Here is a 16,929-nt window from a genome sequence, read left to right as displayed (position 1 = left end):
ACAGTAGTGTGTTGACAACAGTGGTTAACAACTTGGATCTTCTTTTTGTTCTTTCTGTAACCTGCCACATCTTTCCCATTCTCCTGCCAATTATTCACATTCCTGAGATCATCACTTGTTTGAGATACCTGTAGGTTATTGGTGAAAAGTTGGAAATCTTAACCTTGAGAAACCAGCTAAAATACTATATTCAGTAGGCAGTGAAACCAAAATACAGTTGATTTCCAGAAAGAATGGTTCATTAACTTTAATTCTACATTAAAAATGTGTCAACACTACTGGGTAAATAACGAAATGAAGGCAGAAATAAAGGTGTTCTTTGAAACCAATGACAACAAAGACACAACATACCGGAATCTCTGAGACACATTTAAAGCAGTGTGTAGAGGGAAATTTACAGCACTAAATGCCAACGAGAGAAACTAGGAAAGATCTAAAATAGACGTCCTAACATCACAATGAAAAGAACTAGAGAAGCAAGAGCAAACACATTCAAAAGCTAGCAGAAGGCAAGAAATAACTAAGAGCAGAACTGAAGGAGATAGAGACCCAAAAAAAAAATCTTAAAAAGAACTCAAATTTACAAGAAAAAAAAACCCATCAAAAAGTGGGCAAAGGATATGAACAGACATTTCTCAAAAGAAGACATTCATACAGCCAACAGACACATGAAAAAATGCTCATCATCACTGGCCATCAGAGAAATGCAAATCAAAACCACAATGACATACCATCTCACACCAGTTAGAATGGCAATCATTAAAAAGTCAGGAAACAACAGGTGCTGGAGAGGATGTGGAGAAATAGGAACACTTTTACACTGTTGGTAGGATTGTAAACTAGTTCAACCATTATGGAAAACAGTGTGGCGATTCCTTAAGGATCTAGAACTAGAAGTACCATTTGACCCAGCGATCCCATTACTGGGTATATACCCAGAGGATTACAAGTCATGCTGCTATGAAGACACATGTACCCAGTATGTTTATTGGGACACTATTCACAATAGCAAAGACTTGGAACCAACCCAAATGTCCCTCAATGATAGCCTGGATTAAGAAAATGTGGCCCATATACAGCATGGAATACTATGCAGCCATAAAAAAGGATGAGTTTATGTCCTTTGCAGGGACATGGATGCAACTGGAAGCCATCATTCTGAACAAACTATTGCAAGGACCGAAAACCAAACACTGCAAGTTCTCACTCATAGGTGGGAATTGAACAATGAGAACACATGGACACAAGGTGGGGAACATCACACACCAGGGCCTGTTGTGGGGTGGGGGGAGGGGGGAGGGATAGCATTAGGAGAAATACCTAATGTAAATGATGAGTTCATGGGTGCAGCACACCAACATGACACATGTATACGTATGTAACAAACCTGCACATTCTGCACATGTACCCTATAATTTATAATAAAAATTAAATATATATATATATGTCAACAGACTTTTTTGGAGGGGAATGAGAAGAAGCAATAGCCAGCCAGGCATGGTGGCTCACGCCTGTATTCTTTACACTTTGTGAGGCTGAAGTGGGCGGATCACTTGAGCCCAGGAATTTGAGACCAGCCTGGGCAAAATAGCAAGACCACTGTCTCTACAAAAGTAAGTTAGCAGGGCACAGTGGTATATGCCTATAGGCCCAGCTACTCAGGAAGCTAAGTTGGGAGGATCACTTGAGCCCAGGAGCTCAAGGCTGCAGTGAGCCATGATTGCACAACTGCACTCCAGCATGGGCAACAGCAAGAGCTCATCTCCAGTTTTTTTTTTTATTTTTATTTTATTATACTTTAAGTTCTAGGGTACATGTGCATAACGTGCAGGTTTGTTACATATGTATACTTGTGCCATGTTGGTGTGCTGCACCCATCAACTCATCAGCACCCATCAATTCATCATTAAAACAAAGTAATAGCTCTTAAAATTAAATATCATATTTTATCTCTTCAAAGATGCATGTATTTTTCACATTTTAACATCCCTGGAATTGGTATAGATCTTAAATTGATGCCATATCATAGTTGAGTCTCATTTCCCCTTTCTCACTGGTAAAGTAGTGGTGAGTCTTATAAACAAAGGCATCTTAGGAGTTTTGCCTAGATAAAAATGGCTAGGAATCTACTTAGGTCTAAATTTGTAGGCGTTAGTGGAAGTAAAAGGCTGTAAGCTTACAAGAGTAATGATTCATGACTCAAATTCTGTCACCATGCCATTTGTATTTCATGAGTAGCCCGTATGGCTGTAAGAGCCACAGACTTCTCAGTGAATTTGAGTCATGGTAACATTTTCATACTTTTTGGAAATCACCTAGTAATGTATAGTGTATCTATAAAGATAGTCCCAATAAGGTTCAAGGATAAGCACAGTGTTTGGAAAACGAGCAGGAAGTCAAAAGCCAAGAAGGTACTGTGAATTCTTTTCTGAAATTTTGATGAATTCACTATTTGCCTGAAATTGGGCAGGAAATTTGGTAGAAGGGGATTCCATTTACGGATTTTTGTTGTAAGCATGTGTTGTCCTTCCTGCCCTATGTGGGTTTTAACATAACCACACGTATTTAGGGGAAAATGGTAAGGCATTTTTGGCTTTTTGATTTTACGGTTGGCTCTGTATAATAAAAGTATTTCATAAAAACACTTGTTTCCATACTACTGTATTCTATTAATAAATGCTTACCTTTTGCCAAATGCAGCTTTCTTTACAAAGAGGTCTCGGTGACTCTCCGTCAGCTATGTAGGTCAGTCTAGCTTTCTAGGGAAGCAGTAAAAGGTAGAAAAATGTATTGTTGGAATAATGTGTCAGATGGAGAGGTCTTAGGACACAACATAAATCTGGGATTGTGGTATATGTATTCTTTAGAGAGGTAGCTTTCAAAATTTTCATTATGACCCACAGTAAGAAGTATATTTTATATCACAACCCAGTATACAGATGCACAAATAAACCTATATATGTGGGGGTGTGCGTGTGTGTGTGTGAGTGTGTATAATGTCCAAAATAAAATGTTTACCACTTGTGGTGTGGTCCTTGCATTTTCTATTTCATTCTATCCTTTTTTTAAATGCTGATCATAAATTCCTTGATTGATTTTTTTACAACTTCCTAAGGGGTTGTACCATCAGTTTGAACAACACAAAAATAGATCAAGCATACTTTCACTATCACTTTTGAGTAGGGGTATAGGGCTGGCTTCCAATAGGTAGTGCCATATGTCAGTGATGTCACCCTGACTTAGAAGTGACCAAAACCTTCTTTCTTCTCTCAGGTTTTTCATATTTGTTGAGGGCCATGAAGGGCAGCAGTGTTTGCCTCCCATTCTTTGGTTTGCGTGAGAAGTTGAGAGCTAAGAAAGCAAATGTTTACATTAGTCTTTAGGCAGAGTCTGGGAATAGAATGAGCGGCAATGAAAAGGAGTTGAAACGGAAGAAACGGTGCTATTTCAGATGTCCAAAGAAAGAAGTGAGAAGGCATTCTAGCAGAACCACTTTTGAACATGATCTGATATTATGTAAGCTGCATTTTGATAAATATTAAATAAATTTCATGTATTTTTTTCCTTTTCCTCCCTCCTTGAACACCCCAAACATCTACATATCAACTCCCCTTGTTTGACAAAGGCTGCGGTGGTCTCTAAGGTGTAATCCTGGTCCCAGACCCAAAGAAGACCTGTGTTCTAAGGCCGTTCTGCCCCTAATGTGTTTTGTGACTTTGCACAATTCACTTACTCTGGGCCTCTCTCTTCAGCTATTGAATAGAGATACTATTTGTCCTATCTGGTCCACCAAGTGGTTGTGAGAATCAAAAAAGGCAACAAACGAAAATATTTAAGTGCCACGTGCTACACAAATACAATGGTTATAGTTTTTGGCTTGATGATTGGTTTCCTCCCTTCCCAAAATTCTGGTTTTCTTTATGAAAATCAATTGAGAGTGACTGTTTCCTGCAGCCAGACACTCATTCTAAACCTTGCCCCTGACTTTACAAGATAGTTGTTAATCCAGCTCCGCAAAAAAATGTCTAGATTAGAGCTATAGAGATGGTTATTTTACTGTTTAAAACAAACAAACAAACAAACAAAAACAAACAAAGGGATTCAGGGCCCTAAAGGAAACAATGATAGTAATTTTACAAATGTATTTTCAAGTAGTCTTTCTGTAACCAGAAAAACAAAATTGACTGTAACATTATTCACCCCAATTCTCTTGCTCAAGGGCAGGAAATTGGCAATAGATGCCTCCAACACTTAACCAAGCCCAGGTACCACAGTCTGACTTGGAGACCTGAGCTGTCTGAGGTGACCAACAAGCACTTTGTTTTCCTGACTCTTTTGTGTTGTTTCTGAAAGAGCTTCTGGAAATGATTTTTCTAATGTACTAATCTGTCCATCTGCGGTATCCAGGATTCCTAATGGTCTGGGCTGAATCTCAGACCTAATAATTAATTGGCTTTGGATGTTGCTGAGGAGAAAAGACAAGCCTGGGAGAAGGGATGGAAGGAGTAATTAGCTGGGAGAAGGTGAGGGAGAAGGGTAGGTAGGGACAGTTGGGAAGACACTGCTTTCCAAACAATTGAAAATAAAAGGAGAGGAAGACGGGAGAGAGAAATTAGGAAAAACAGCCTCCCCAGACAGGTAATTTATAATAACTGGGAGGAAAATGACAACTGCAGCCAAAAATATGTATATACTCACAAATCCCTGGAAGGCCAGTGGCAAAACTAGGAACTAGGAGACTTCCTACCTCCATGCCCCTTTCTCCCACCCTTCTTGGGCCCTATATTGCTATGCTCCCCAAGGCCTGCACTGTTGTAGACTCTAAACATAGCCTGCCCTCTTTTCAAATTCCTCAGGCCTCACCCTCTCCTTTCAAGCTAAATCTGTTAACTCATTACTATGGAGGCAATAGGCTTTTATCTTGGGGTTGCATTTTGGCTGGAAGTATCTGGAACAATACCATAACTGAAAGGAATATTTCATTAGTCTTGGTGTCAGAAGGGTTTGAACCAGAGCAACTCCATCTTGAGCAGTGGCTGGGTAAAATGAGGCTGAAACCTGCTGGGATGCATTCCCAGGAGGTTAAAGCATTCTAAGTCACAGGATGAGATAGGAGGTCAGCACAAGATGCAGGTCATAAAGACCTTACTGATAAAACAGTTTGCAGTAAAGAAGCCAGCCAAAACCCACCAAAATCAAGATGGCGACAAGAATGATCTCTGGTCCTCCTCACTGCTACACTCCCGGCATGATAGTTTACAAATTCCATGGCAATATCAGGAAGTTACCTTATATGGTCTAAAAGGGGAGGCATGAATAATCTACCCATTGTTTAGCATAAAATTTAAAAATAACCATAAAAATGGGCAATCAACAGCCCTCAGGGCTGCTCTGCCTATGGAATAGCCATTCTTCTGTTCTTTTACTTCCCGAATAAACTTGCTTTCTCTCTATGGACTCGCCTTGAATGCTTTATTGCGTGAGATCTCTTTTGGGGTCTGGATCTAGACCCCCTTTCTGGTAACATTGGCACTTCAGGCATATACTTTGTGTTTTAGGAACAGAAGGAGTTTGATTTGAGGATCAGAGGGACCTTTGGTGCCCTTCAAACTATACCATGCAGAAAGCAAACTTCCATATATCATTTGTCATGAAAATATACATTAGCCCAACATATAGCCACCCAAATATCTCGCCAATTTTGCATCATTTTGACTTTTGTTCGCTGGAATAAATGGCTTGCATCCCACTGCTGCTCTCTCACCTAGTCACTAGTGATCTGAGAACACCTCTAAACCCTGTTTCTGCCTCTTGCTTCTTATTAGCCTGCAGAGCCCCTTCAGCAGCAGCCTAGGAAAACTAGGAAGTATTGTGGTGTGGGATTATGGGTTTGGGCTCTGGAGTCAGACCTGGAGGTGAAATTCAGACCTGTCAGTTGCAGGCTGTGTGATCCTTTAGCAAGTTACTAATCTGCCAGGGCCTCTGTTTGCTCATCTATAAAAGAGAGATGACCTCACAGTAACCTTAGGAAATAGGTACTATTATCGTTACCATTTTTCAAACGAGGAAATCGAGGCTCAGAGAAATAGTCACTTGTCCAAGGTCACTAAGCGGCAGAATCAGGATTCAAAACTAGACCTTTTTGATTCTTAACCACTTGATATTATGGTAGTGATTACTAAAATTGTTGTGTTGTACATGCTTAGAGCCAAAATCGAAGGAGATTTAGCTGCCCATACACCCAGTGTATATATGTATGTTCACTCATCGTGTGTCTTGGCAGCATCTTATTTCCTTATTCCCCTGACTGGGTAAACATGGAAAAGAAGCATATTCAAACATATGTGTGTGTATGTATCTATATATAGTAACTGAAGGTGAAGCTTGGGCTAATATCTGGAGGAAAAAATACAACAGCACAGGTGAGAGCTTCTCTCACCCCTGCTCCTTGTGGGGCAGAGTGAACTAGCCCAAGTTGCACAACCTGTCGTAGAGGTGTCACAAGGTGACACCTTGCATTAATGCTGATCTGCTTATATACACCTATGCTGGCCTTTTCCTAGTGGTTAGAAAGAGTTCGACGTTGTGGCAGCTATGGACACTGCTCAATTCTCCCTTCAAGCAGGAGCGTACCTTTCGTCTGTGAGCAGGGAAGTTAGCTGAGAACTTCTAGCTGTAGCACATACAGGATTTGCACTATATTTGAACCAATGCCATGGTCTTCCAGGGCAGCCTGTAGTCAATGACTGAGCACAGGAAATGTACTCAAGTCTGGCCATTTCAGTCCAGTGTGGGGCTTCTCTCATGGGACATCTTCGCTACACAACTCTCTCTTGGATTGGGTGAGACTTTGTCAGAGCCACATCACAGCCTGCCTAATTCTGCTTTTGTCCTTCTTTCCCTTCACAAGTGTCAGATATACATCAAGGTCTGATGCTTTCCTGTCCAACACTGCCTCCTTTTTTATCTTTCACAGATATTAACTATCCCCCAATAAAGCTCTTTGATTCCTAACTCTATCTCAATATCTGCTTACTGCTAGAGAACAAGAACTGACCCATGGGTTTTTGTTGCCTGTCCTTTGCTGAATTGAAGCACTGATCAATATTGAGAGTGAGCGGAAAGTGAGAGCCTGGTGGCTTCTCAGGCAGCTATCCTACTAACCTGCTTGGCCATTACCATGGAAACATACACAGGGAAGGAAAAAAAAAAAAAAAAAAAACAGGAGACAGGGACTCATGGCAAAACCTCACAGCCAGGCTGTGGGAGAGGCTTCCCAGCCACTTGGACAGAAGGCTTGGAGTCACAGCCAATTGCATTTGGCCTTTTAAGGGCTGGAGTTGAGGATGGAATGGAGAGACACTTAAGCTGCCCAGGCCTGAGATATGGTGGCAGGGAATAGAGGATAGAGGGGAATGCTGGGTAATAGGAGTATATGGCCCACATTGCACTATTAGTATTCACTAAGGAACCCCAGCTTCCTAGCATCTTCTCATCCTGGCAGCAAAATCCGCACTTAACCAATACTTTCCAAACAGAAGCTGACCTGCTAAAGATTTCTGTATCCCTGGCCTCTGGCCCATCCTACCTCCCACTCTTGCCTTTGTGTGTCTTTGAATCATTGCTCCAGAACAGAGATTCTGAATCTGGTCTGGGGTCTATACAACTGCTGGAACTTCCAGAGGGTGGTCTGTGATTCCCCCAAGGAAATTTTACAAATACTTATCTGGGAACAAGGGCCATAACTTTCATTGGAGATTAGGAACTTTGGGTTCAGGGAAAGTGAGTCCATTTTTATGGATTAAGTAGGCAGTACTGGCACACAGTAGGTGCCCAAAAACTTGTTACATAAATGAATGCATGACTAGAAAGAAGAAAATCAAGGTAGAAAAAATTAATTTAAGTGAGATAAGACATAAAACACTTAACACAGTACCTGACTCATGGTACTTGACACATGGTCAGTCTTTTCAACAAAATTCTAGTACTCCAGGCTGACTAAACAGTAAGGTACTTAACCATTTTCTGTGATTGGATATACCAATTTTTCTCCATTTTTTCTTATACACTGAGACATTGAACATCTTTGTACACATATTTTTGCACACATGTGAGAACATACCTAGAGGATAAAGTTCTAGAAGTGCAATTGCTGGATTAAAGGATAAGAACTTTTAAAATCTTGATTAAAACCACCAAATTTCCCTCCAAAAAGGCTCTACCATTTCATACTCCCACAAAACGTATATGAGTGCTCATTTACCCACACTGTACTTATTAATTTTTAGAAAGTTGCCAAACTCATGAAGGAAAAAACATCATTGTGTTTTAGTTTATATTTCTTTAATTTTTAGAAAATATAACTCCTAAATGTATGCTTCAGTTATGACCTCCAAACTTATACTGTAAATCAACTGCCTGCTCAAATGCCTGACAACCTAATTTAATTTAATCAAAATCCTAAATTGGAGGAATTTTTAAAAGGTAGAACTAAAATATGGACAACAATAACATTTAAGATAGGAGAGCGCTGACATGTCCAAACTGACCTGATCTTATCCTCAAACCTGCTCAACCTATGCATTATCCAATCTCTGAAAATGGCAACTCCATTCTTCCAATTGCTCAGGCCAAAAACCTGGAACCATCCTGGACTCCACCCTTTCTGTCACACCCACAGATTCAGACACTTCTCACTACCTCCACCAATACCACCCTGGTTTAAACCACTATCATCTTTTGACTGCATTATTGTTCAAGCTTCCTACATGATCTTCCTGATCCCATGCTAACTGTCCCCAACCCCAGTCTATTCCAAGTATAACAGCAAGAGTGTTTCTTTAAAAAACACGATTCAGATCACAGCAATCCTCTACTCAAAAACCCCCAATGCCTTTCCATTTCATTTTAAATAAAAGGTAAAGTATTTTCAGTGGCTTGCAAGGTCCCCACTGTCTGGCCTCTGCTGACTCTCTAGAAGTCATCTTTCTCATGCTCACTCAACTCCAGCTGCTTGGCCTTTTTGCTGAATGTGGACCACTCTAGGAAAGACACCTACTTATGGCCTTTGCCCCTACTCACAAGGCTGTTCCACCAGGTATCTTCCTTCATGCCTCATCCTCACACTTCAGTCCTTTTCTGCTCAAATGTCATATAATCAGAGATCCTCTCTACCTATCCTTGCTAAGGTAGCACATCCTTCAGCACTCTCTATCCCCCTACTTTGCTTGTTTATTTCGTTATAAAGCACTTTTCACCACTAGTATGTATCTTAATTTTTGCTATTTGTCTAAACCCACCAGAATGTAAATTCCAAGAAGGTGAGAATTTTGTATATATCATTCACGACAGAATCCCGAGCACCTATTACAGTGCTTGGCATGTAGTAACTGCTCATTAAATACTTGTTGAAAAAATGAATGACCAAGATTAAGCATTAGTGAGGATGACCATCTGTAGTGCTTCGTCTGTGAACTGCCATTTCATGTCCTTTACCTGTTTTTCCACCAAAGTTCTTTTTTATTTCTTATTGATTTTTGTAGGAAACTTTTAGAGAAAGTGGATTTTTTTTTTTTTTTTTTTTTTTTTTTTGAGACGGAGTCTCGCTCTGTTGCCCAGGCTGGAGTGCAGTGGCCGGATCTCAGCTCACTGCAAGCTCCGCCTCCCGGGTTTATGCCATTCTCCTGCCTCAGCCTCGCGAGTAGCTGGGACTACAGAGGCCCGCCACCTCGTCCGGCTAGTTTTTTGTATTTTCTAGTAGAGACGTGATTTCACCGTGTTAGCCAGGATGGTCTCGATCTCCTGACCTCATGATCCACCCGTCTCGGCCTCCCAAAGTGCTGGGATTACAGGCTTGAGCCACCGCGCCCGGCGAGAAAGTGGATATTAATGCTTTGTTACCTGTTATAAATGTTTTCCTTTCGTCACTTGCCTTTTTATTTTGTTTTTACTTTTGTCTATTGTAATGATTAATTTTCTGTGTCAATGTGACTAGGTTAAGGGATACCTAGATAGCTGGTAAAACATTGATCCTGGATATGTCTTTGAGGGTGTTTCTAGAAGATAGTAGCATTTGAGTCAGTAGATTCAGTAAAGAAGATGCACCCTCACCCTCATCATCCAATCCATCGAGGGTCCAGAGAGAACAAACAAGTGGAGTAAGGGAAGATTCACTCTGTCTTCTTGAGCTGGAACATCCGTCTTCTCCTGCCCTTGGACATCAGAGCTTCTGGTTCTCAGGACTTTGGATTCAGCCTGAATCACACCACCATCTCTCCTATTTCTCCAGCTTGCAGATGGCAGATCATGGAACTTCTCGGCTTCCATAATCATGTGAGCCAATTCCCATAATAAATTCCCTATTCTCTATTTATCTATTTCTATCTCTCTCTCTCTCTCTCTCTCTCTCTATCTATCTATCTATCTATCTGTCTATCTAGCTATCTATCTATATCCTATTGGTCCTGTTTCTCTGGAGAATCGTAATACGGCTGTGCAGCTATTTTATGATTTTTATCTGTTCCAGCTTGGCATTTTTTTTGTTTATAACTTCTGGTGTTCATGGAAAGCTTAACACAGTATTCCCTACCCCAAAGTTACAAATATATGCTCTCATATTTTCAAGTACTTACATAGGTTTGGAGATATTTGTTTTCCTCAAGGTTTTATAAAATCTTAGATTTATAAAACAAAATCTTAGCTTTTTTTTTTTCATTAGATATATGCTGTCAAGCAGAGATATAAGTTTATTTTGCACTTCTATCTTCTACATCTCTATGCCTGTGACCCTTAGGAAAACGTATGTGGGACCCACAGACATAACTGGGCAGCAAGCACTGAGTTCATCATTCCTATAATGGACCTTCCTATCAATTGGTGTTGTGAGAAAAGTAAAATACCTTTGCCCACCACCACCCCCTTCTGGAGCCAGATGAGAAACCAAGGGATTAGGGAGCAAAGGTACCATTAGTTCCTTCATTCTCAGTCAATGTTGAAAAGCTTTTCTGGACAGAGGAAGGGCAAATGCATTCTTAGCATAACATATACTTGCAATAGTTTGGATGTGGTGTGTCCCTGCCAAAACTCATATTGAAATTTGATCTCCAATGTGTTAGGAGGTGGGGCCTGTTGGGAGCTGTCGGGGTCATGAGAGTGAATGAATCCCTTATGAAGAGATTAAGACCCTCCTGTGGAGGTGAGTTCTTCCTCTCACAGGAATGAATTAGTTCGTGTGAAAGTGGGTAGCTAATGTGAAATGTGATATACAAATGGTATCACTCTGGTTCAGAGCTCTAAAATGGAGTTGGGAAGCCATTCTCAGAAGGACTACCTATACAACCTGCAACCTTGCAAAATAGGAACTTGCCTTGAACTTTGAACTGGGCTAAACCACCACCACAACAGCATCCTGGAAAACGGCTGAATTTTGCCAGTGCTGCAACTCCTGAACAGTGACAACTAATGAACTATAGGCTCATTTACAAAGCCAGCCACCTCCACCAATGATACTTATTTCAAAACAACTTCTGTAATCACCCTGAGCATCCTTTTAAAAATTGCTACTCTGCTTCCTCCCTTTGGCAGATAATTTGGCTTCTAGCTGAATTTGTGTCTCCCAAATTGCAATTCCTAAGGCCTAATAAATGCTTTGTTTTGCTGTGTTGCAGTCGGTTCTTTTGCCTCTTCTTGGTTGACGTTAAATGGTGTCAGAAGTGGGATATGATGTTACTCTCTTACTGTGCATTCTGGTACTGCCACAGATTTAAGCACTGTACCTGCAGGAACTCCTTGTGTTCCATCACCTCCCTGACAGCTCCATTCTCTGTTAGTGAGTTCCCTCTTTTCCCTGACCCTCCTAACTTGGTTCGAGGTTCATATCTTTATTGGGTGTTCTTTGTTGCCAGCTGTCCACAAAAGAAATTTTCCCCTTGTGGTGAGTATTCATGAGGGCTTTTGCTTCTAAGAGTATAGGTGCTGAGTCACCCCTTTCTGGGAATTTGTCAGTTTTTTGGTGCAAAAATTACAGTGCTTCATCTTGTGAATTTCTTTCTTGATGGACAAATATAACTGAAAGTGATCTGGAATTACAATGGCCAACCTGGTGATCTTTTGAATTTCTACAATGCATTTTCTTCTGCAATTAGGGGGGCTAAAAGAAATGACCAAATAGCCTAAATAGGATGTCTGTTTTAATTTGGTACCTTGAGGCATCTAAAAGATTCTAGGAATCCAAACTAGTGTCTCTAAAAGATAACAATGCCAAATTAATTCAAAGACTAAATTAGAAAAACCCAGAAGCTTCTAAAAATGAAACAAATCTGGAAACGAGCACTCCTCTATTTGTCTTTGTATTGTGTCTCTTTCCCCTCCTAGCCCTAGCTATTCCATTTCACTGTCATTCTTAGCACCCTCTTTGCTTATATGGTAAAAACTTATTCTAAACCTGAGCAATTCCTCCTGGGCTTTCCATAAAGAGATTTATTGGATTGAGTCACTATTGGAATAAATATACCATTGGAAATTCTAGTCATCACTGGCCAAAAGATGGATCCTTTTAGAGATATTTCATTCTAAACAATTACTTTATTTGTATATATGGGAGGATCAAATTTCTTTTAAAGGACATATAATAGTGTCATGCCTAGCCTTAGAAATTTTCTTGACTAAATTAAAGGGCAATCCTAAATCAAAGTTAAAATCTTTTGTATGCTCAAACTGTCTGCTTTGGAGCCCATGCAGGATTTACTTCCCCATCCCCACCACCCCCAAAAAAACACTTTACCCTATGGTCTAGGGCTGGGATTTGATGCTCTCACTGCCAGGTCCCAGGTTCGATTCCCAGTCAAGGAAGCAGTCTCTGCTGATTAGATGCAAGAAAAGAAACATTTATTGAAAAATTAATTTGATATTTATGTGACTCTTAACTTTTTGGGGTATTCATTTGTTATTGATCCTCTTCCCTCCCATGAACTTCTTTTGAGTTCTTGTCTTAACAACTTTCTCTTTTAATCCTTCATCTCTGGGTACATGGGATGGTAAGCTTTTGTGTGTAGACAGTCAGCTGAGAAGCTGAGATGCTAGAGAATATTGCTGGACACAAATGTGGGTTGTATCCCATTTGTGGCTAGCAAAACTGTCCTTTCTTTGAACTGTCTTCGGGATGGTTCTGAGTCTTGTGAGGAATACTTTGCATTTGGAAATGCCTCATGTGTCCTTGGTTAGGTCATCTCCTTGGTTAAAGCTTTTTGGTTTTGGTGAGTGATTTGAATGTCACCTTTGGGGGAAAAAAGTTCAAAATCCAGTAATATTGACTGTCCTGGATGAAATCTGATAAGATATTTGAAAAGATACCCTTTTTATAGGAACACTATAGTCAGAAATCGGCTAAATTAAAAGTGGATGTTCAGGCTATAATATTTTTAAAGGCCTTTCTGCTTTTTCTCGTTTAGATTCTGTTTTTGGGAATTTTTTCAGGCAACTGAAATCCCCTTTTCAATGATATGTTTGGTCCTTCTGTTTGCTCCCTTTCTTGTTGGCATGATTTTTGCTGAGAAAAAAATGTAAAACTTCATTGGTCTTTCTGGGAAACTTAAAATTGGCTCCCCAAATTGGCTCCGCTAGGACTACTTGTTCCATTTCCTTCCACTTCTCCTCCTTCTTCCTTTTTGTCACCTTCAATTCCACATAACAAAATCTAGAGGAGACTTCTAGCAGCCCTAAAACCCCATTAAAAGGTGCACAGAGAAAGGTGCCACACAACTCCTTTTTAAGATCTTCTGTTTTCCTTGTGGAGCCCCAAGAGTCATGGACAGGTTCCTTTCAGATCTCAAGCTCTGGTCTCTTTTGCATTCAGTTCCCTGATCTCTCTGGTTTTGGGGGGTACCAAGGATTAGTTTATGCTGTGAGAGAAAACTTGACCTATGTCTGTTTGATGACTGGTGGGTCACTAGCAAAGGCTGCAGTTTTGAAGGTGGCTGACAGTGGTTATTTACAATGAATGGTTATTACTGCACAGGCTACTCATGGTTGTTTTTTTTTTTTTGCATGTTTAAATTTTTAAAAAAATGTGGTTTGCACATTTGCAGGCCATGAGAACATTTTCCTCTGAGGGATGACACCTGTGGTGAATGGGCTGATCACAGAGTGGGCTAATGAGTCTTGGGTCTCCCACCACCTTCTGGAAATGTCTTTGCAGCAAAGTACACTGTGGAAGCCTTGCGCTGCCCAGTCCTGTAGTGTTTCTCTATTATGGAGGACAAAGGATTCAGTGTAAAAATGGGATCCTTGATTTTGGGGGATCTGGATGCTCTGCCTTCCAACTGCTCCTACTTTTCATATACATAAGTGTTAGGCCATGGAAAGTGCAAATGTTTTGTTGGCCCTATTCTTTAATGGCTCTGCCCTGAGCTCAGTGGTCCAGATGAAAAACAGAGACTAAATTAGAAGCCACCTATCTAAAAATATTAGTCTTCAAAATATGGCTTTCTGGCATTTAACTGGTTATTTTGAAAAGGTTTCTGAATTTTCCTAGGCTCATTTGTATAATCCTATGGTTAATTCCTATTTATTTTGTGTTACATTGGTATCCGTTTTTAATCTTTCTCTAACTAACACACCCAAACTCTTTCTTGAAAATGCTTAAATTCTCTTCCTGTGCTTTGAGATGTAACTTTTCTACCCTCTTTTCTCTAAAACTCAGTAAAAGCTTTGGCCGTGTGGGACAGATAAACTTCAACTTGTTCCATTTACAGAGGCACAATTTAATCCAACTTTCTTTTTAAACTAGTGAATTTCACCTGTCGTGTGACGAATATTTTTACAATCAAAGCTATATAATGTTTATATTTTATGTATGCGTGTGTACGTGTCTGTGTTTGTATATTGAATAAATGATTCTAAATTTACTTATAAATAAATGAGTACTTATAAATTAAATAACTAGGCCATATGCTTTTTGAATTCACGTGACTTTAGTAATTTTTAGTAAATAAAACTAGTTTAAAAATTGTTGGTAAAATAAAATAGAAATGTCTTCAGAATTTTAGATATATTCACCTGAGTCTACCACTCAAACAAATGTATGCCATCTCTACTAGATCTTTTAAGGTCATAAAAATCTTGCTTCTGTGATCATTTAGAGGCTTGCTTGATTTGTCTGTGAGCTAAAGCTATAATGGGAGGGTGATGGACCTCCCTAAAGCCTTGTGCACATCTTTCTGTAAACTTACGTCTTTCATTTTCAGCCTTTAATTACTGGGGTCTAGACAGGTGGCCATGGTGAGGCTGGAAGACATAGGTATGTCCACAGTGCCTAGGCCACAAGCTGCAGAGCAGAGCCAAGCCCAATATGGTCTCATCCTCCCTGGCCCAGCTGTGCCCCCTGGCCATGCTGGGAAGGGTCAGATCCTTCAGGCATTGTCTTCACAGCTCTGTCCTCTGTCCTGGGCTCTGCACCTGATGTATAACATTAAAATTACTTAACTCCTATGTTTTACTCTAGAAATTTGGGTTACCGAAAGTTAAAATTATAGTTAATATATGTAATTAAAACTACTGGATATAAGAGAAACAATTCTGTACACAGACTGCGTAAGAAAAGTAGGATGTGTTTTGGTAAGAAAGTTTATAAGAAAGATAAGTGAATGTGTTTTTTCTTAAAGGAAAAGTAATCTTTGTCTAGTTTAAAGGTGAATTAAAGGTTGTTTTTGTTGAAGGAATAAAAAAGAATGATAGATATAACTGAATGGATATAGAAAGTTGAGGAAAAAGAGAGAATGAAAAAACTTGTAAGAGTTTATAAAAGTGTTGTGGAAATCTTATGTGGTCAGTCTAAGATTGGATGAATTTGTTTATAGGATTTTAGTAAAATTAGCTTTAGTATTAATAATACACCAATGCAAAGGTAGAATTTGATTTTCTCTTTTGAACAAAATTTTTGTTTAGTAATAAGAAGAAACAGTAATAGACTAGTTCAACTTTTGAGTAAATTGCAAAAAAGAGAGGAGTTTGCCTCATGCTGTCTTTATTAGGTCATTTGATTATTTAGAAAACTGTTTTCTGTCAAAGAGTAAAAGTTTTTAGCTTTGTGAAGCCTTTTAATTATCACTCTGGCTAAATGAATGACTGTTATTTTACAGTGATCTGTGATCTTATTCTGATATCAAGTGTTTTAAATCTTTGATATTTGACAAACTTCCCAAAATGAAATTTAAAATTCTAAATTAAGTCTTTTTGACTTTAAACAAACTTTTAGACATTTTTAAAAGCTCCTCTGAGAAAGAGTTCAATATCAGCCTGGCCAAAATGGTGAAACCCTGTCTCTACTAAAAAATACAAAAATTAGCTGGGCTTGGTGGCACGTGCCTGTAGTCCCAGCTACTCGGGAGGCTGAGGCAGGAGTATCTCTGGAACCCGGGAGGCAGAGGCTGCAGTGAGCCAAGATCGTACCACTTCACTCCAGCCTCAGCAGCAGAGCAAGACTCTGACTCAAAAAAAAAAAAAAAAAAAAAAAAAAAAAAAAATCCTCTGAGAGTTCAAGAAAACATATTAGGCTTATTTCGTATGTTAAAATCAAGTGGAAATCATTGTCCAATAAGAAATGGTGTTTAACTTTGAGTTCTGTTTGTAGGGATGTTATTAATATGTGTTCCAAAATTGTGTGAGATTCAAAAAATCTGATATGTCCTAGTAAATTGCTGTATTCTGATGCTCTTTTTCTAAAAGGTCTTTGCAAATCTTAAAGTGTTGTGTCTTCAAGGAGGTTCATGGAAGATGGTCTGACGGATACTCTGAAATACAGAACTCTGCTTATGACATTGAAATTATTCAACTGTACTGGGTAAAATTTTTTTAAAAACTCTAATTTAAAAAGTTGCATTCAGGCCGGGCGCGGTGGCTCAAGCCTGTAATCCCAGCACTTTGGGAGGCCGA

The 16,929-nt window shown here is 39.6% G+C and overlaps 1 pseudogene; it reads left to right on the top strand.

Annotated features, from left to right (window-relative positions):
- Positions 1 to 3,401: 3,401 nt before the first annotated feature.
- LOC111536679 overlaps positions 3,402 to 16,929 on the top strand; it is a 21,650-nt pseudogene continuing 8,122 nt past the window's right edge.

The sequence above is a fragment of the Piliocolobus tephrosceles genome, chromosome 12 (genome assembly GCF_002776525.5).
Source record: "Piliocolobus tephrosceles isolate RC106 chromosome 12, ASM277652v3, whole genome shotgun sequence".
Lineage (NCBI taxonomy): Eukaryota > Metazoa > Chordata > Mammalia > Primates > Cercopithecidae > Piliocolobus > Piliocolobus tephrosceles.
Note: the sequence above shows the minus strand (reverse complement) of the source record. Positions and strands in the feature narration are given on the sequence as shown.